Raw genomic sequence first — 23,239 nt, 5'->3', positions numbered from 1 at the left:
GATTAGGCATATTATTTCGCATATTTAAGTTAACATACCTGGGTTTGAGACCCTATTTACGGAGATAGATCAAGATATTCTTTTTTTGCAGAAACGAACTTTGTACTAAGCAATAATCCGAAAACCGGGTTCCTGTATTTCAATGAAATTTCTATCTACTTTGTCATGTGTTTCCTCCGAATGGTGCATTTTGTTTAAAACCGTATTGAAGAACTCAACTCGTTTTCACTAGAAACATATTATACCCATATACCCATAAGAATGCTCTTCTAGTCCGATATCTCTCTTCAGATTATCCTACTTAAGGTGCAACATGAATTACTCCTTATATTTTTTATTCATTTTATTACAAAATTTTTAACAACTCATTTTCATTGATATTTTGTCGGTTTTAACCAGTTAACCGGTTTTGGGAATAAAAAAATTGGATTTTCGGATAAACCGAAACCCATAAAAAAGGTTATTTGCTTACCCTAATGTCCATGTAGCCCGATTGACTTATTTTACTTTCAAACATCTAACATCAAACTACCAAATTTTATCAGATCTCCTTGATATCTGCACTAAAAACACAGAGAACGAGAAATTTTTGGTTCATTTTTAGAAAAATTTGGTTAATTTTAGAAATTTTTAACTAAACTGTATTACAAACACAGAAACTAAGAAATAGACATTATTATTTTTTTTTCACTTGTTAAAAAAATCGTAGTTTAAGGAAAACAAGTATATACGGCCGGAAGTTCGGCCAGGCCGAATCTTATGTACCCTCCACCACGTAGGAACTTCTACTAAAGGCTGTCATCCACAATCGAATTACTTGGGTTGCGATAACACTTGCCGATGGCAAGTTATCGTAAAACTTTTTAACACTGTCTTCTAAATTGTAAGTTAGCCCATACGGGGTATATATTAAACAAAAAAAGGCCGATTAAATACGTATATAATATAGTTTGACAAAAAAAAAAATTTTGACAAAATTTTCTATAGAAATAAACGTTTGACAAAACTTTCTATAGAAATGAAATTTTGACACAACTTTCTATAGTAATAAAATTTAACAAAATTTTCTATGGAAATAAAGTTTTGGTAGATTATTTTTGGCGATATGGACCAATTTTTGTGTAATAAGTCATCGGCTATATATAACTAAAGACCGATATTGACCAATTTTTACATGGCTGTTAGAGGCCATATATTGACAAAATGTACCAAATTTCAACCGCATCGGATGACTTTTGCTATATATAATTACCGATATGGACCAATTTTTGCATGGTTGTTAGATACCATATACCAAACACCATGTACCAAATTTCAACTGGATCGGATGAATTTCGCTCCTCCAAGAGGCTCCTGAGGTCAAATCTGGGGATCGGTTTATATGGGAGCTATATATAATTATGAACCGATATGGACCAATTTTTCCATGGTTGTTAGAGACTATATACTAACACCACGTACTAAATTTCAATTGGATCGGATGAATTTTGCTCCTCCAAGAGGCTCCGGAGTTCAAATCTGGGGATCGGTTTATATGGGAGCTATATATAATTATGAACCAATATGGACCAATTTTTGCATGGTTGTTAGAGGCCGTATACTAACATCAGGTACCAAATTTCAACAGGATCGGATGAATTTTGCCCCTCCAAGAGGCTCCGGAGGTCAAATCTGGGGATCGGTTTATATGGGGGCTATATATAATTATGGACCGATATGGACCAATTTTTGCATGGTTGTTAGAGACCGTATACTAACATCAGGTACCACATTTCAACCGGATCGGATGAATTTTTCCCCTCCAAGAGGCTCCGGAGGTCAAATCTGGGGATCGGTTTATATAGGAGCTATATATAATTATGGACCGATATGGACCAATTTTTGCATGGTTGTTAGAGACCGTATACTAACATCAGGTACCAAATTTCAACCGGATCGGATGAATTTTGCTGCTCCGGGAGGCTCCCCAAGGCAAATTTGGGGATCGGTTTATATGGGGGCTATACGTAAACGTGGTCCGATATGGCCGATTTTCAATACAATCCGACCTACATCAATAACAACTACTTGTGCCAAGTTTCAAGTCGATAGCTTGTTTCGTTCGGAAGTTAGCGTGATTTCCACAGACGGACGGACAGCCGGACAGACGGACGGACGGACGGACATGCTCAGATCGACTCAGAATTTCACCACGACCCAGAATATATATACTTTATGGGGTCTTAGAGCAATATTTCGATGTGTTACAAACGGAATGACAAAGTTAATATACCCCCATCCTATGGTGGAGGGTATAAAAATTATAGTTGAAAATATATCATACGAAGTTAAAGATTATTTGAAAAATTTACAAACAATAGGTAAAATTTACAAATTTTAAAAAATTCTGAGCTATTTTGTGGGAAATAAGAATTTACACTCAAAAAAAGTGAACCCTACAGTTCACTAAAGCCGATTTAACTCTCTTTTAGTTCATGGAGTTATTACTTTTTAAGAAAGTTTCCAAGACTTTAATATTTTTTTCTTGCGTATGCTAGTTAAATAAACTAACACGGAGGACAAAATTATACACAAATGGAGCATAAAGATTAACTAAATTCGTTTCTCCCACAAAGTAGTTCACAATTTTTTAAAATTTGTACATTTCACCAATTATGCACCCATCTTGAACTTCATATGGCACTAAAGACATTCTTGCAATTTCCTTCAAACTATAAAATTTTCTTTAACAAGTGCAACAAATTAATTATTGCCCATGTTCCCAAATCCACTTCCAGGTGAATGTGAATCAATTCCACGATTTTCGTGTCCTACAATCCACTTTCACCGGAATTTTCGTTTTGGTGAAAGTTGAATTATGTCCAAGATGGGTGTATTTCCGGTTAAAAAAAGTACTCGCGTAAAAAATTTGAAATGTTTTATATATAATACATGAGTTTTATTAAAACTGCGTCATTTTTAATTAAAAAAATAATAAATTATAATACGTCTATTGATTCCACTTATTTTGATTTCCGCCTTAGTGAATTTTTGGGTGATTTGTGCAACCCAGCTGGTTACAGAAAAGTTCAAAAAATAACTTTTCGTGGAATTAAGAACACCAAATTTTCACGTTCGTGGATTTGACGTGAATAGTGGAAGTGGAATTGAAGTGGATATCGGAACATGGGGGTATGTCTAATAAATTTTTTTGAATTTGTCGAAAAATATCTTCTTATTTTTGTGATATCGGCGTGATGTCAGTGTTTGTAATACTGTTTAGTTAAACAATTTCAAAAATTAATCGAAATTTTCTAAAATTAACCAAAATTTTTCTTCCTGGTGGGTTCGCTGTTTTTTCAGTGTAGTACATCTTTATGTTTCATTTGTTGTGTATAATTTTTCAGTTCCTTTACTTTCTTAAAATATAATAATTCCATGAACTAAAATATAATTAAATTGTCATAAGGGTTCACTTTTTTTTTGAGTGTGCATGTCTGTTAAATAGCGTTTCTATCGGCGCAGTTTTCAATATACGAAGGTGACCCGATAAATACAATATTCCCCCTCAACAACCGATGCAAGTACATGATCTTAAAAGGTTATTGTCAAAATTTTTAGCGCCTGTTGAAAAAGCTCATGAATTAATTTAGCGCTATGTGGCAACACCATTTCCGCTTTATTCAACAGGAGACAAAAGAATAGAACAAACGCCACTGTCTTTACTATATTTATTGCTCACATTTATTCGTACATCATCGGTTGTATAAAAGCCATTCACGATGTAGTTGAAGCCATTGTCGTTATTCTGCATATACGGCAAGCAGCGATGACGACGAGAAGAGTAATGAATTACACTCCTCTTATATGAGTACATTAGTCTACTTACACCAACTAAACGCACACACAAACACATTAGGTTCAATTTATACCACATACATACAGTATGACTTGGTTGAACTACTCCAGTGGCAAGATCCACCGCATTTTATTTCCTCCTCTTTACACTGCATGGGGCCACTTGTGTGTGCTTGAATGTTTGTCGTTAGGGGACATTATGGGGAGATTTTTTTGTATACCGTGCGTTTGTGTGTCTCTCCGGCTGGTTGTCTGTTTATCTGTTTTGATTCGTTCTCTGTGGTGTCATAGTGCCTTTGCTGCTGGTGCTACTGCTGCTTCATATGGCAAATGGATTTTGTTCGCTCTTCAGTCTCATCGCAAACGTTAACGTTGACGCACGAACCACAAAAAGAAGTTAGAATGAAAAACAAAAAATAAATACGATTGAAAAATGTTGTTTTAAAGGCAATTTTTGTAAATGACTTCGTGATATATTTGCAAAAGAGGAAGACAAAGAAAAAACGTAAAATAATAATAACAAAAATAAACCTCCAACCCCACTCTATCAACCGTAAATAAAAAACAAAACACTTTAATTGTTACACCTCATAAGGAATTACAGTGATTCATGCGCTTGCGCGTGCCGCTTACTTGTTGTGCTAAAAAATATAATGATTACTAATAATATAATAGTGATAAAAAATATGTAGAAAATAAATCAAATGAAGAAAACTAATTCTATTGAAAGTTTCTTAAATAAAGCCTTTGAAAATCCCACAAAAAAAAATTAATGATTGGTGCTAGAAATCATAAAGGAAAAGATAGAACTTAATTTTATGCCGTTCCAAGAAGGTTTGTTTCTTATTTTGCCATCTCCTACTTTTACCTTTCTCTTGTAGAGAGTACTGTCATTGACCAAACGTTGTAGAATTATTGTGGTGTGTACTTGATGTTCGATCTGGCGGATATTGTTTGTAGTTTTTGTATACTTTCTGTTACACTGGACTACATTGAGTTATTTCGAAATTTTATGTTCAAATGAAAAATGTGGAATTTCTAATTAATTCTACTTATCTTTCATCCATATTTAAAATATTTGCTTAAAAACGGTTTGAAACCCAGAAATGTAAAAAACGTTTCTTAGTAAAAAAAAATATATATCTAAAAATTATAAAAAAATATTTTAAAAGGGTACATAGAAAAAAGTTAAAAATTTGTGATGACTATACATATCCAAACCAAAGCTATTCCATTTGACTCACAACTAGGATGTGACCGGTGAAAGAATTTGGGAATGAACTCATATTTGGAAACCAATACGACTAAAATTTTTCACAACCAAATAATAGCAGTGCACTGAAAAAAAAATATTGTCGTGAGGCCAAAGCTTTCATGTTCTTAATATAGGAATGCGAATTATGCTTAGCATAGAAGACACATTTCTTTGAACAAAAGTCGTCAAACTTTTCAATGAATTCGTTTTGTCCTTATAGTTCGAGTAAAAATTGGGTATCCTAACATGAAAGAAAATGTCGTTTTACTAAGATCAACATGGCTTTAATACTTCAGAAAATATATTCAAAATTAATGAAATCGTATTTAAATTTTGTTGACTTTTTGCAATTTGGCTACAAAGCCAAAAATCGTTTAAAAATATACAAACAAAAATTTCAGATTCAATCACACAATTAATTGATCCAATAAATTTTTTAATTGAAATTTCTTCAATCACGAAAATGTAGTATCAGTCACAGTTTTAATTGAGCATCAGAAAAATACTTGATTAAAAAAGTAATTGATTTCATTAGCAAATTTCAATTAATTGTTTAATTGATTCAATTATTTTTTAATGTTGATTGCAAAATTCAATAAATTTTTAAATAAAAACGAAACTATTTGTATCCTATACTATATTTCAATCACTTTCTATAACTATTTTTAATCCTTTTTAGTTTGATTCAAAAGTTTGTAGTATCAAAAAAAAATAATAATAATACTAATAATTAAGCATTTAAAAAATATATCCATAATTTTTTAACTGTCTTATTCTTCTGAGTTTGATTAAAAAGTTAATTGTATCAATTAATTTTTAAATTGAAAATTTAAAAATTTTCAATCATTGACTTGATTGACTTTAGGTTGGTTTCTAGTTTGATTTAAAGATTAATAGTATCAATTAAGTTATTAATTGAAAAGCTTTTCAACTTCAATCAAATTTTTAATTGGGAATATTTTGGTCATATTTTTTCTGTGTAGGAGATGTTTTTAACACTTTTTTAAAGCCGTTTTTTACTTGAAACATAGCAGAATTTACTCTTAAAGTCGAAAAATGCTGAAAAAATAATAAAATATAATTTGTTTCCTAGAATCAAATACGCAAAACTCAAATTTAAAGGAGAAAATTGTGTTTTAAATGTGTCCTTGCTTCAATTACCCGGCTCGGAATTAATACCAAAATCATTAGTGTAAACAGAGTTGCCATTTTGGTCCGATCAGGCCAAACTTGGTCCAAATAATTATTAATTTTGAAATTTGGTTCGATGGTCGGACCAAATGGAATTTGATTCATTTTGGTCCATTTTTTGTCAAATCGGTAATTTTTTAATTTCTAGAAAGAAAATGTTGACAAAATTTTCTATAGAAATTAAATTTTTGTCAAAATTTTCTATAGAAATAAAATGTTGACAAAATTTTCTATACAAATAAAATTTTGACAAAATTCTCCATAAAAATAAAATTTTGACAAAATTTTCAGCAGAAATAAAATTTTGACAAAATTTTCGATACTAATAAAATGTTTACAAAATTTCCTATAGAAATAAAATTTTGACAAAATTTCCTATAGAAGTAAAATTTTGACAAAATTTTCTATAGACATTAAATTTCGACAAAATTTTCTATAGAAATAAAAATTTGACAAAATTTTCTATAGAAATTAAATTTTGTCAAAATTCTCTATAGAAATAAAATTTTGTCAAAATTTTTTATAGATATAAAATGTTGACCAAATTCTCCATAAAAATAAAATTTTGACAAAATTTTCAGCAGAAATAAAATTTTGACAAAATTTTCGATACAAATAAAATTTTGACAAAATTTTCTATAGAAATAAAATTTGGATAAATTTTTCTGCAGAAATAAAATTCTGACAAAATTTTCTATAGAAATAAAATTTGGACAAATTTTTCTACAGAAATAATATTCTGACAAAATTTTCTATAGAAATAAAATTTTGACAAAATTTTCTACAGAAATAAAATTTTGACAAAATTTTCTATAGAAATAAAAATTTGACAAAATTTCCTATAGATGTAAAATTTTGACAAAAATTTCTATAGACATTAAATTTCGACAAAATTTTCTATAGAAATAAAATTTTGACAAAATTTTCTATAGAAATAAAATTTTGACAAAATTTTCTATAGAAATAAAATTTGGATAAATTTTTCTACAGAAATAAAATTCTGACAAAATTTTCTATAGAAATAAAATTTGGACAAATTTTTCTACAGAAATAAAATTTTGACAAAATTTTCTATAGAAATAAAATTTTGACAAAATTTTCTATAGAAATAAAAATTTGACAAAATTTCCTATAGATGTAAAATTTTGACAAAATTTTCTATAGACATTAAATTTCGACAAAATTTTCTATAGAAATAAAATTTTGACATAATTTTCTATAGAAATAAAATTTTGACAAAATTCTCTATAGAAATAAAATTTTGACAAAATTTTCTATAGAAATAAAATTTTGACATAATCAAATGAAGAAAACTAATTCTATTGAAAGTTTCTTAAATAAAGCCTTTGAAAATCCCACAAAAAAAAATTAATGATTGGTGCTAGAAATCATAAAGGAAAAGATAGAACTTAATTTTATGCCGTTCCAAGAAGGTTTGTTTCTTATTTTGCCATCTCCTACTTTTACCTTTCTCTTGTAGAGAGTACTGTCATTGACCAAACGTTGTAGAATTATTGTGGTGTGTACTTGATGTTCGATCTGGCGGATATTGTTTGTAGTTTTTGTATACTTTCTGTTACACTGGACTACATTGAGTTATTTCGAAATTTTATGTTCAAATGAAAAATGTGGAATTTCTAATTAATTCTACTTATCTTTCATCCATATTTAAAATATTTGCTTAAAAACGGTTTGAAACCCAGAAATGTAAAAAACGTTTCTTAGTAAAAAAAAATATATATCTAAAAATTATAAAAAAATATTTTAAAAGGGTACATAGAAAAAAGTTAAAAATTTGTGATGACTATACATATCCAAACCAAAGCTATTCCATTTGACTCACAACTAGGATGTGACCGGTGAAAGAATTTGGGAATGAACTCATATTTGGAAACCAATACGACTAAAATTTTTCACAACCAAATAATAGCAGTGCACTGAAAAAAAAATATTGTCGTGAGGCCAAAGCTTTCATGTTCTTAATATAGGAATGCGAATTATGCTTAGCATAGAAGACACATTTCTTTGAACAAAAGTCGTCAAACTTTTCAATGAATTCGTTTTGTCCTTATAGTTCGAGTAAAAATTGGGTATCCTAACATGAAAGAAAATGTCGTTTTACTAAGATCAACATGGCTTTAATACTTCAGAAAATATATTCAAAATTAATGAAATCGTATTTAAATTTTGTTGACTTTTTGCAATTTGGCTACAAAGCCAAAAATCGTTTAAAAATATACAAACAAAAATTTCAGATTCAATCACACAATTAATTGATCCAATAAATTTTTTAATTGAAATTTCTTCAATCACGAAAATGTAGTATCAGTCACAGTTTTAATTGAGCATCAGAAAAATACTTGATTAAAAAAGTAATTGATTTCATTAGCAAATTTCAATTAATTGTTTAATTGATTCAATTATTTTTTAATGTTGATTGCAAAATTCAATAAATTTTTAAATAAAAACGAAACTATTTGTATCCTATACTATATTTCAATCACTTTCTATAACTATTTTTAATCCTTTTTAGTTTGATTCAAAAGTTTGTAGTATCAAAAAAAAAAATAATAATAATACTAATAATTAAGCATTTAAAAAATATATCCATAATTTTTTAACTGTCTTATTCTTCTGAGTTTGATTAAAAAGTTAATTGTATCAATTAATTTTTAAATTGAAAATTTAAAAATTTTCAATCATTGACTTGATTGACTTTAGGTTGGTTTCTAGTTTGATTTAAAGATTAATAGTATCAATTAAGTTATTAATTGAAAAGCTTTTCAACTTCAATCAAATTTTTAATTGGGAATATTTTGGTCATATTTTTTCTGTGTAGGAGATGTTTTTAACACTTTTTTAAAGCCGTTTTTTACTTGAAACATAGCAGAATTTACTCTTAAAGTCGAAAAATGCTGAAAAAATAATAAAATATAATTTGTTTCCTAGAATCAAATACGCAAAACTCAAATTTAAAGGAGAAAATTGTGTTTTAAATGTGTCCTTGCTTCAATTACCCGGCTCGGAATTAATACCAAAATCATTAGTGTAAACAGAGTTGCCATTTTGGTCCGATCAGGCCAAACTTGGTCCAAAAAATTATTAATTTTGAAATTTGGTTCGATGGTCGGACCAAATGGAATTTGATTCATTTTGGTCCATTTTTTGTCAAATCGGTAATTTTTTAATTTCTAGAAAGAAAATGTTGACAAAATTTTCTATAGAAATTAAATTTTTGTCAAAATTTTCTATAGAAATAAAATGTTGACAAAATTTTCTATACAAATAAAATTTTGACAAAATTCTCCATAAAAATAAAATTTTGACAAAATTTTCAGCAGAAATAAAATTTTGACAAAATTTTCGATACTAATAAAATGTTTACAAAATTTCCTATAGAAATAAAATTTTGACAAAATTTCCTATAGAAGTAAAATTTTGACAAAATTTTCTATAGACATTAAATTTCGACAAAATTTTCTATAGAAATAAAAATTTGACAAAATTTTCTATAGAAATTAAATTTTGTCAAAATTCTCTATAGAAATAAAATTTTGTCAAAATTTTTTATAGATATAAAATGTTGACCAAATTCTCCATAAAAATAAAATTTTGACAAAATTTTCAGCAGAAATAAAATTTTGACAAAATTTTCGATACAAATAAAATTTTGACAAAATTTTCTATAGAAATAAAATTTGGATAAATTTTTCTGCAGAAATAAAATTCTGACAAAATTTTCTATAGAAATAAAATTTGGACAAATTTTTCTACAGAAATAAAATTCTGACAAAATTTTCTATAGAAATAAAATTTTGACAAAATTTTCTACAGAAATAAAATTTTGACAAAATTTTCTATAGAAATAAAAATTTGACAAAATTTCCTATAGATGTAAAATTTTGACAAAAATTTCTATAGACATTAAATTTCGACAAAATTTTCTATAGAAATAAAATTTTGACAAAATTTTCTATAGAAATAAAATTTTGACAAAATTTTCTATAGAAATAAAATTTGGATAAATTTTTCTACAGAAATAAAATTCTGACAAAATTTTCTATAGAAATAAAATTTGGACAAATTTTTCTACAGAAATAAAATTTTGACAAAATTTTCTATAGAAATAAAATTTTGACAAAATTTTCTATAGAAATAAAAATTTGACAAAATTTCCTATAGATGTAAAATTTTGACAAAATTTTCTATAGACATTAAATTTCGACAAAATTTTCTATAGAAATAAAATTTTGACATAATTTTCTATAGAAATAAAATTTTGACAAAATTCTCTATAGAAATAAAATTTTGACAAAATTTTCTATAGAAATAAAATTTTGACATAATTTTCTATAGAAATAAAATTTTGACAACATTTTCTATAGAAAAAAATTTTAACAAATTTTTTTATGGAAATAAAATTTTGACAAAATTTTGTATAGAACTAAAATTTTGACAAAATTTTGTATAGAAATAAATTCTTGAAAAAAATTTCTATAGAAATAAAAGTTTCACACCATTTTTTTTATAGAAATAAAGAAAAATAAAAATTTTGCATTAAAATAAAAATTTGAGATTAATTTAATTTAGAAAAATGGTCCGCAGGTATGAATTTTGGTCCAATTGTGGAAAAATGTTGGTCCAAAATAAAAATGCATTGTGGCAACGCTGAGTGTAAAGACAAAATCTTTGGAACCTGGCATGCTTTTTTTCAGCGCAGATTGCAAATTCCTATTCCTTATCATTGAACTAAAAAGAAAAACGTCAACACTCATTGATAGGTTAGGTAATGTTAGCCAAATAGCCAAAGTGATCCTAAAATAACGGGCTGCCACTAACCTAACTATAACAGGTTGGCTGATAAGTCCCCGGTCTAACAAAGAAAAACACATTTTTTTTTGTCAAAATTCGTGTTTATTATTCAACATAGTTCGCTTCAAGAGCGATACAATGATTATAACGACCTTCCAATTTTTTGATACCATTTTGGTAGTACTGCTTCGGTTTTGCCTCAAAATAGGCCTCAGTTTCGGCGATCACCTCTTCATTGCAGCCAAATTTTTTCCCTGCAACATCCTTTTGAGGTCTGAGAATAAGAAATAGTCGCTGGGGGCCAGATCTGGAGAATACGGTGGGTGGGGAAGCAATTCGAAGCCCAATTCATGAATTTTTGCCATCGTTCTTAATGACTTGTGGTACGGTGCGTTGTCTTGGTGGAACAACTTTTTTCTTCTTCATATGGGGCCGTTTTGTCGCGATTTCGACCTTCAAAGGCTCCCATAACGCCATATAATAGTCACTGTTGGTGGTTTTTCCCTTCTCAAGATAATCGATAAAAATTATTTCATGCGCATCCCAGAAAACGGAGGCCATTAACATATGGGTTGAATCCCAGATTCGACCAAACATCAAAAAGTTTTTCAGAGGTGGATTATCCCAAGCTTCCCCAAGTGGTTTCAACGCAATGTGAAAGGCTATTCGCAGTCGACTATAAAAGGAGGTCTCTTGTCATTGAGCTAAACATAGAATCGGGCACCAGTCATTGATAAGAGAGAAGTTCAACACTTGTGTGGTATCACAATGGACGGAATAGTCTAAGTGAGCCTAAAATAAGGGTCTGCTACTATACCTAACCTTATTGATAATATTGTTATATTTAGAATTCCGAATGGCTTTTCATATTAGGATGAAACCATTTAGAGAAGAAATGTCACCAGCATTACTTAGAGGAGATAATCCAGCGCTGAAAAACTATTGGCGTTTGATTAGAAGAAATTTGAGAATTTGTTACATCGTTTCAGATACCGTATTTACTTATATGAAGGCTATCCAAAAATGAACAGAAAGCCAATTGTGCCTATCTCTGTCAATCTGTGCTAAATAAGAATTATTCACGAATATAATGGAACTCATTTTTTCTAGACGAGTATGAACGGGGTACCACTTAGAGAAGCTTTGTAACACTCAGTACACGCAAAGAAAAAAAACGTTTGGAAAACGTGTACCGAAAACGTTTTTCTTTTGTTAGAGTTTTTTGAATTGCTTCGAAAATTTTAAACTTTTATCACCAAAAAATTCGTTTGTTACAAAATTTTTATTTTTTCAATAAAAAAAGTTATTTTTGAAACAACAACACAGTCCATTTCGTTTATATCAAACACTGTTCTTTTCTGACTTTAGGTCTTTAATAAGACTCATTTTACAGTTCAAAATTTAATATACTACAATGTACTGTTGAACATTTTTTTCGGAATCTTCCGAACATATCTGGAATATATGTAAAAAAAAAAACAAAAAAAATTTGGTCGAAGCAGGGATCGAACCCACGACCCTTGGCATGCAAGTCGGACGTAGCAACCACTGCACCACGGTGCCAAACTAAATGTTTGTTTCTGTTAAATAAACTTTGTTTATTCGGTTCGTGGGCGCCGCAAGCTATGCTATAAATATAACTTATATGGATATTTATCTATTGATGACCATAACAGGTACATAGCTCAGTGGTTAGTGTGTTGGCTTACAAAGTGCATGGTCCGCGGTTCGATTCTCCGTCCAGGCGAAAGGTAAAAAAAAAATAAAAATTTATAAAATCGTATAATTTATTCTACATTGTTGGTATTACAGGAAAAGGTGTTAAGAACTAAAAAACATGGTGGATGTGAGAAAGATTTGAGGGAAAATGCAATTAGAGGGAAATGCAATTTTTTTTTTTGAGTTTGTCCTTATGAAATTGTTTTTACATCCTGGAAAAGAATAAACGTTTATCACAAAAAGTATATACTTTTCTCCCAAATACACTTCCTTACAGCGAAAAGCAAATGAGAAACGAACTTTGTTTGTCTAAAATTTCGTTTGAGAGGAAAGAATTATTTTTTTGCGTGTAATGTCACCACTATTACTATGAGCCGAAAACTAAGATTAGATCAATGAATATGATCTAGAGACCTAGAGCAAAATTGTACTTTGGACGTTGAAGGAACATGGAAAATTTTTGCAACTCAGAGTGTGCAAAACGGGCATTGCACCATGGTGACTTCCCTCTGAGTTGTGATATCGCGGGCGTAGACCTTAAAGACCCATACTTTGATATCGTGGTTAGAACCGAACTCTTAATAAAAAATGCAGACTAGTGTTTTATGAGTTTTTCTGTTGCCTTGTTGATAACTGCCAATGGCCAAGCTGCTTAGTTGTCATTTAATGTTGTTGTTTTTTGTTCGTTTGTCTTCAATAGAGTTTATGGTTAATATAGAAAAGCTTAAGTCAACGCATCAAATATGAAATATTACAGGAAATGCAATTGCCCTGGTACTAACAAGCCAAGAAAAAACCAATGAAGCAAGCCAACCACCAAGCCCATCCGTAAGACTGAAAATATAAACGGAAGTTGTATTTTTTTTTTTTTTGAAATACTATCTTAATTTCTCCTTGTTGTCATATTTAAACGAGTCATTGTTCAAGAGTAAATAAAAAGTACTGCACTAAAATAAGCGAAGAATTTTGTCATAAAAAAAGCCTAGCCAAGATGTAGCCGTATAACTATTGTGGGATGGTCTAGAAAAGTGTGTCAAACATAGTTTCTTACTCCAAGTGTATTTGTTATTCAAATGACAGCCTTCTCAATGATTCAGGTGTTAATGAATTGCTTGCGGATGGCTGGCCGGCTAAGCTCATCCGCAAAGCTGTAAAAAAAAAACAGCAGAAAAACACTCAGAAACGTCATATTGCGGTTTATTTTGTTTTGGTTTACAAGTTTTGATTTTTTTCTACAAAAAAGTATACAAGAAAGTTCCTTCTTTAACTTTTTGGTGCAGACATTTACAGTCAGTATCAAATGAGAGTATATACACAAAAAGATTTTTTTGGGTTTCAAAATTAATGAAACTAATTGGTTCCAATTAATTTTTAACAAAAACTGGTTCAAACTGCAATGGAAACAGTACACCCAGAAAAGTGAACCCACACTGAAAAAAAGGCATGCCTGGTACCAAAGGTTTTATCTTTACACTAATGATTTTGGAATTGATTCCGAGCCAAAGAGGCGGATAATTGAAGCAAGGATACTTTTAAGACTTATAGACTTTTAAATTTGAGTTTTTACATTTTTTAGATTTTTTCTTCATGTGCTATCAAACTCCTTTTAAAAAGTTTTTAAATAAAAATTTAAATTTTAAAATTTAGACTCTTTTTCAAGTAGAAATTTTGCAATTTTCAAGAAAAAAACGTCATTAAAATAAAGTGTTCAAAAACATCTATTTTGGAACACTTTTTTCATTGTGGTCATTGCCACCGTGATGCAATGGTTAGCATGCCCGCCTTGCATACACAAGGTCGTGGGTTCGATTCCTGCTACGACCGAACACCAAAAAGTTTTTCAGCGGTGGATTATCCCACCTCAGTAATGCTGGTGACATTTCTGAGGGTTTCAAAGCTTCTCTAAGTGGTTTCACTGCAATGTGGAACGCCGTTCGGACTCGGCTATAAAAAGGAGGTCCCTTGTCATTGAGCTTAACATGGAATCGGGCAGCACTCAGTGATAAGAGAGAAGTTCACCACTGTGGTATCACAATGGACTGAACACACAAAGAAAATTTCATTAAAAGTCAACCAACGAAAAATTTTCATTGATATAACGAAACATTTTCATTAATACAATGAAAATATTCGTCAATACTACGAAACGTTACGTTGATTGGCAGAAAATTCGTTATATTAACGAAAAAATTCGTTGTATTAACGAATTTGTTTCATTGGCTGACTTTTAACGTTATTTCGTTAATATAACGAAACTTTTTCCATTAGTGAATAGTCTAAGTGAGCCTGATACATCAGGCTGCCACATAACCTAACCTAACCTAACCTACAACAAATAATACAACAAATTTAAAATAATACAACAAATTTAAAGACGATTTCATTTATTTTGAAGAACTTCCCAGATTATTTAAAGCCAAATAAATAAGTTAATATAAACTGAAGACAATTTATTAAAAATAATACTTTTTTGTCATTTAAGAAAATTTCAATATTTTTAAGGAAAAAATTTGGAGGTAAAAATTATAAATTTTTTTTAGTGCTATACTAATTTAGATACTTATGAACGCAATTTAAGTAAACTTCACTTATTTTAAAAAAAATATGAAGTACCCAGTAAAAAAGCGTCGCTAAAAAAGTAGTAAAAATTTTCTTTTTGGATCCGGAAGTAGTGTAAAATTGGCGCAGAAGTGATGAATTTAACACGGGCTTGTCATAGGACGGATGTCCACCAATTCAACAGCCGTTGCACTGAATTTGCATCACTTCTTACTCTGTGAATCAAATTCAGTGTTTTGGATGTGAATATTTTTACAAATAAATAATTTTTATAATTTTTTTATGATTTTTAATGCATTCTAACGCTTGTCCGAAACGTTTGAATTAAAATATTTTGAAAAATTCGCATTATTTCTTGAATGGATTTTGAATTTTTTTTCGACAATATTGCAATAATTTGTACCCTTTTATTAAAGCATACTCTGTTTTTAATTTTTTGAAACAAAAACAAGTATATACGGCCCTAAGTTCGGCCAGGCCGAAGCTTATTTACCCTCCACCATGGATTGCGTAGAAACTTCTACTGAAGACTGTCATCCACAATCGAATTACTTGGGTTGCGGTAACACTTGCCGATGGCAAGGTATCTTAAAACTTCCTAACACCGTCTTCTAAATTACAAGGTAGTCCATACGTAGTATATATTAAACTAAAAAGGCCGATTAAATACGTATATAATTAAGTTTAAAGTTTCTATAGAAATAAAATTTTGACAAAATAAAATTTTGACTACATTTTCTATAGAAGTAAAATTTGGAAACAATTTTCTATAGAAATAAAATTTGGAAAAAATTTTCTATAGAAATAACATTTTGACAAAATTTTCTATAGAAATAACATTTTTACAAAATTTTCTATAGAAATAAAATTTTGGTAGTTTATTTTTGGCTCGAGTGGCAACCATGAATATGAACCGATATGGACCAATTTTTGTGTGATTGGGGATCGGCTATATATGGATATTAGCGGCCTTATACTAATACGACGTTGCAAATTTCAACCGGATCGGATGAATTTTGCTTCTCCAAGAGGCTCCGGAGATCAAATCTGGGGAACGGTTTATATGGGGGCTATATATAATTATGGACCGATATGGACCAATTCTTGCGTGTTTGTTAGAGACCACATTCTAACACCATGTTCCAAATTTCAACGGGATCGGATGAATTTTGCTCCTCCAAGAGGCTTCGGAGGACAAATCTGGGAATCGATTTATATGGGGGCTATATATAATTATGGACCGATAGGGACCAATTTTTGCATGGTCATTAGAGAACATATACCAACACCATGTACCAAATTTCAGCCGGATCGGATGAAATTTCGTTTCTTAGAGGCTCCGCAAGCCAAATCGGGGGATCGGTTTATATGGGGGCTATATATAATTATGGACCGATGTGGACCAATTTTTGCATGGTCATTAGAGAACATATAGCAATACCATGTACCAAATTTCAGCCGAATCGGATGAAATTTGCTTCTCTTATAGGCTCCGCAAGCCAAATCGGGGGATCGGTTTATATGGGGGCTATATATAATTATGGACCGATGTGGACCAATTTCTGCATGGTTGTTAGAGACAATATGTTAGAGACCATGTACCAAATTTCAGCCTGATCGGATGAAATTTGCTTCTCTTAGAGCGATCGCAAGCCAAATTTGGGGGTCCGTTTATATGGGGGCTATACGTAAAAGTGGACCGATATGACCCATTTGCAATACCATCCGACTTACATCGATAACAACTACTTATGCCAAGTTTCAAGTCGATATCTTCTTTCGTTCGGAAGTTAGCGTGGTTTCAACAGACGGACGGACGGACGGACGGACATGCTCAGATCGACTCAGAATTTCACCTTGACCCAGAATATATATACTTTATGGGGTCTTAGAGCAATATTTCGATGTGTTACAAACGGAATGACAAAGTTAATATACCCCCATCCTATGGTGGAGGGTATAAAAATTAAATTTACCCATTAAAAATAAGAAAAAATCCAGTTATAAATAATTGAATTAAAAGAACTTCCTGTGTAGTTGAAATAAAGAACATCTTTGGGAGTACATCTATTGGAAGTGCTTTTAAAGTTGTGCCTTTGGAAGAGCTTCCAAATTTGTTTGCTATGTAGTTTGTGCGAATTTCGAATTTAGTATAAAAATATTTTTTCTCGTTTTTAGTTCATGTCATTAAAGTACGCAAAAAATAATTAAAATAAGTATAATTTTCTCAAATTTGACAAAATTTCACTAAAATCATGTTAAATCGGATGTAAAGATTTTTGTTTAATTATTTAATTTAAAGTGCAGCACTTGTGTTATCACAATGGAGTGCATAGTCTAAGTTTGCCTAATATAACAGGCTGGATTCAATCACGAAATTAATTGAACCAATTAATTTTTAATTGAAATGTCTTCAATCACAGAAATGATAGTATCAATCACAAGGGTCAAATAAAAATTAATTGATTCAACAAAAAAAATTAATTTTTGCGATTGATTTTTATCTTAATTAAAAAAAATCGTTGAATCAATTAAATATTAAATTGAATAATTTTGAAAATTCAATTGAATCCATGTCAATTATCATGTTTTAGTTAAAATTCTCCAAATATGAGATTTTTCCCACTTGTGGTATCACAATGGACGTAATAGTCTATGTGAGTCTGAAATAACGGGCTACCACTATACCTAACCTTGAATATTTTCTGGAATAAAAAATCAAATACCAATATTATTTGAAAACAAAGTTTAGTGAAATTTGTTTCTGCGTACTAAACGTCATTCATATTTTGAATTTTTTCTCATGTCCATTTTGACTATCGATGCAAAACAGTTTTTCATCACACAAAATCTTCAATTGTTGCAAATTAAAAGAATTTTATTTAATGCTTACTTTCTTTTTACTCTTAGTGTATATAATTTCTTTGTTTTTTTCCTCTTCCATTGAAGAACTAAGAAACAAAAAGAAGTAAACGAAAAATTGAGGATGATATGGAACTTCTAAAGTGCTTTGGTTGATTTTCTCATCTCTTTTGAAAGGCATCTGCGCCATCATCACTGCTGGTGATGATTTCATTTTTCGCTTACATTATTATCTGTCTGACGTCGTCTTTTCATTATATCAATTGTATAGAGTATCTAATTAAACTATTGTTCAAAAACATATTTGAAAAATGATACAGTTTTATTATAAAAAAAAAAGAAATAAATAAAAACAAAAACATGTACCATCATTGTATGGGATTTGTTGAACAGATTGCCTGTCAGCAATTTAGAAAATGACCAGTTATAGTATTTGGAGCTAGTATTGCGTAATTGGTAAATTAACCAATAAAACTTTGTGGCATAAGAAAAAGTGGCAAATGACCATCACGACCACCGAGGTGCAATGGTTAGCAAGCCCGCCTCGCATACACAAAGTCGTGGGTTCGATTCCTGCTACGACCGAACACCAAAAAGTTTTTCAACGGTGGATTATCCCACCTCAGTAATTCTGGTGACATTTCTGAGGGTTTCAAAGCTTCTCTAAGAGGTTTCACTGCAATGTGGAACGCCGTTCGGACTCGGCTATAAAAAGGAGGTCCCTTGTCATTGAGCTTAACATGGAATCGGGCAGCACTCAGTGATAAGAGAGAAGTTCACCACTGTGGTATCACAATTGACTGAATAGTCGAAGTGAGCCTGATACATCTAACCTAACCTATCACGACCTCGCTTACAGGACCATATCCCTTTTTTGAAATTTTATGTTTTAGGTCTTGATTCGATATTGAGCTTATCTATCACGTTGTCCCAAAATAAAAAAATGTTAAAGAACAAAATATAGGTAACAAGCTGGAATCATGTCTTCGAGTGATATCATGGTCCAGGAGCTATTCCCCTAAAGATCTAAAAATCTAGGATTCTGGGTTACAAGACATTCAGCGAGTTACTTCAGTTTGGAAATAATAGAATCCGGAGAAATCGGGAAATGGTGGATGGGACAACATGTGCTCCAAATTCACAATGTGCTGATGATTTTCTTAAATTCAGCATTATACCCATTCCTAGGTCGTTGATATGGACAACATTTTGAGAATTCCATAACCTTTCCTCTGTTGGAACAATTTTCGCTTTCATCGTTCGGCTCACGGAGTCCATTGCGGTACATTCCAATCACATTGCCACCGTTGGTATAATTCTACCAAAAATGGTCGATTTTTTATTAATTGGTAGAAGTGTTTTGGTAGATTTTGCCGATAGCTTTTGTAGCTAGTCTATAGAAATAAAATGTTGACAAAATTTTTTATAAAAATAAAAAAATATTGACACAATTTTCTATAGAAATAAAATTTTGACAACATTTTCTATAGAAATAAAATTTTGACAAAATTTTCTATAGAAATAAAATTTTGACAAATTTTCTATAGAAATAAAATTTTGACAAAATTTTCTATAGAAATAAAATTTTTGACAAAAATTTTCTATAGAAATAAAATTTTGGACAAAATTTTCTATAGAAATAATATTTTGGCAATATTTTCTATAGAAATACAATTTTGACAAATTTTTCTATAGAAATAAAATTTTGACACAAGTTTCTATAGGGATAAAATTTTGACAAAATTTTCTATAGAAATAAAATTTTGAAAAAATTGTCTGTAGAAATAATATTTTGACAAAATTTTCTATAGAAATAAAATTTTCTCAAAAATTTCTATAGAAATAAAATTTTCTATAGAAATAAAGTTTTGACAAAATTTTCTATAGAAATAAAATTTTGACACAAGTTTCTATAGGGATAAAATTTTGACAAAATTTTCTATAGAAATAAAATTTTGACATAAGTTTCTATAGAAATAAAATATTTAAAAAAGTTTTCTATAGCAATAATATTTTGACAAAATTTTCTATAGAAATACAATTTTGACAATATTTTCTATAGAAATAAAATTTTGACAATATTTTCTATAGAAATTATGTTTTGAAAAAGTTTCTATAGAAATAAAATTTTTGACAATATTTTCTATAGAAATAAAATTTTGACAAAATTTTCTATAGAAATAAAATTTTTGCCAAAATTTTCTATAGAAATAAAAATTTGACAAAATCTATAGAAATAACATTTTGACAAATTTTTCTGAAGAAATAAAATTTTGACAAAATTTTCTATAGAAATAAAATTTTTAAAAAAGTTTTCTATAGAAATAACATTTTGACAAAATTTTCTATAGAAATATAATTTTTAACAAAATTTTCTGTAGAAATAATATTTAGACAACATTTTCTATAGAAATAAAATTTTTGACAATATTTTCTATAGAAATAAAATTTTGACAAAATTTTCTATAGAAATAAAATTTTTGATAAATATTTTCTATAGAAATAAAATTTTGACAAAATTTTCTATAGAAATAAAACTTTGACAAAATTTTCTATTGAAATAAAATTTTGACAACATTTTCTATAGAAATAAAATTTTGACAAAATTTCCCAGAGAAATAAAATTTTGACAAAATTTTCTATAGAAATAAAATTTTTGACAAAATTTTCTATAGAAGAACAATTTTGACAAAATTTTCTATAGAACTAAAATTTTGACAAAATTTTCTATAGAAATAAAATTTTGACAAAATTTTCTATAGAAATAAAATTTTTGACAATATTTTCTATAGAAATAAAATTTTGACAAAATTTTCTATAGAAATAAAATTTTTGCCAAAATTTTCTATAGAAATAAAAATTTAACAAAATTTTCTATAGAAATAACATTTTGACAAATTTTTCTAAATAAATAAAATTTTGACAAAATTTTCTATAGAAATAAAATTTTTAAAAAAGTTTTCTATAGAAATAACATTTTGACAAAATTTTCTATAGAAATAAAATTTTTAACAAAATTTTCTGTAGAAATAATATTTTGACAACATTTTCTATAGAAATAAAATTTTTGATAAATATTTTCTATAGAAATAAAATTTTGACAAAATTTTCTATAGAAATAAAACTTTGACAAAATTTTCTATATAAATAAAATTTTGACAACATTTTCTATAGAAATAAAATTTTGACAAAATTTCCCAGAGAAATAAAATTTTCTATAGAAGAACAATTTTGACAAAATTTTCTATAGAACTAAAATTTTTAAAAAATTTTCTATAGAACTAAAATTTTGATAAATTTTCCTATAGAAATAAAATTTTTACTATATTTTCTATAGAAATAAAATTTTGACAAAATTTTCTATAGAAATACAATTTTTGACAAAATTTTCTATAGAAATACAATTTTTGACAAAATTTTCTATAGAAATACAATTTTTGACAAAATTTTCTATAGAAATACAATTTTTGACAAAATTTTCTATAGAAATAAAATTTTGACAAAATTTTCTATAGAAATAAAATTTTGACAAAATTTTCTATAGAAATAAAATTTTGACAAAATTTTCTATAGAAATAAAATTTTGACAAAATTTTCTATAGAAATAAAATTTTGACAAAATTTTCTATAGAAATAAAATTTTGACAAAATTTTCTATAGAAATAAAATTTTGACAAAATTTTCTATAGAAATAAAATTTTGACAAAATTTTCTATAGAAATAAAATTTTGACAAAATTTCTTATAGAAATAAAATGTTGACAAAATTTTCATCAGAAATAAAATGTTGACAAAAGTTTCTCTCGTAATAAAATTTTGCTAAAATTTTCTATACAAAATAAAATTTGACAAAATTTTCTATAGACATAAAATTTGGACAAAATTATTATTTCTATAAAAGTTATGAAAAAACATTTCTTTTTTGTTTGGTAGTTATTTGGTAAAATTTTCTCACAATTTTGGTAGATAATTTTTGACTCGAGTGGCAACCGTGATTCCAATTCATGTTTATTTGACTATCTCGATGAGGCAGAAAATCAGACCGCTTGTGCTTGTTGTCCGGAGTGACTGCCGGACAACAAACGCACTGAATATTTCGTGCATATTTTGAAATGCCTTCTGTATCAGCTGTGTCACACACCTTAAACCGATCGATAATTTTCGTTAAGCTGATTTTTGACTGTAGCCATCAACGCTCTTTCTATGTGCGATTTACCTTGCAAAAAGAAGAATCGAATCACCGATCGATATTGCTCTGTTTCCCAATTTCTAGAATCCACTTCCACAAAATCAAAAATAGGAGTCCAATATGGTTGAATTTTCTAGATTGTGGGGCTATTTACTTATAGCCCTAGTATAATGAATTTACATGTTTATTTCTGAAAGCAGGAAAGAGGAGTCAATTTACGAAAAATTAAGATGGCAATACCGACAATATAGGCTCTGGTAATATGTTCTGGATATCTCGTACAAATACTGTACCCAGTATTAATTTAATTTTTCTATGAAATATTTTCCAAATTCTATTACGTTTCCTATGGAAAAAATATTCGTAATATTTTTTTCTGTGTATGTAGTTTTTCTTTTTTTTTCAAAGAAGTTTACTAAGCCATAGAATTTTTTCTTACCCATATCAGATTTCAATTTCCTTTTCATCATTCTGAGTAACATTGACACTTATAACTTGGCATAAAGTAATATCGAGAAACATAAAAGACCAATGACTTTAGGAAATAAGTAGTGTAAATGATTCTAAGATGTAAGATGAAAACATCATTAAGTTAATGGAGACTGTCCTATTATAAAGCACTTTTTTATGTCAATTACATTAAAAAAAAGACTTAATATCAGTAGCGGAAGATACGCATAAGATGATTGTCAATCAACTGTGTCCATCAATAACACATATGCATGTACAAAGTGACCAAGCCCACTAGGAGTGGTGCAACACTAGATGTCTTCAATCTTACATTAACGAACAGTACCCTATGGGTTGAAAATGGCA

General features: G+C 29.0%; 1 protein-coding gene across 2 annotated transcripts in view; it reads left to right on the top strand.

Annotated features, from left to right (window-relative positions):
- Positions 1–7,597: 7,597 nt before the first annotated feature.
- The window catches only part of blow (PH domain-containing protein blown fuse), a 76,782-nt gene continuing 61,140 nt past the window's right edge, over positions 7,598–23,239 (top strand). For both annotated transcript variants that reach the window (XR_012722498.1, XM_075308831.1), the window contains exon 1: positions 7,598–7,716. The gene's annotated coding sequence lies outside the window, so the exon portion shown is untranslated. The remainder of the gene's footprint in view (positions 7,717–23,239) is intronic.

This window comes from Haematobia irritans, chromosome 5 (assembly GCF_050003625.1).
Source record: "Haematobia irritans isolate KBUSLIRL chromosome 5, ASM5000362v1, whole genome shotgun sequence".
Lineage (NCBI taxonomy): Eukaryota > Metazoa > Arthropoda > Insecta > Diptera > Muscidae > Haematobia > Haematobia irritans.
The sequence above is the reverse complement of the archived record's forward strand: the minus strand, read 5'-3'. Positions and strand labels throughout refer to the sequence as shown.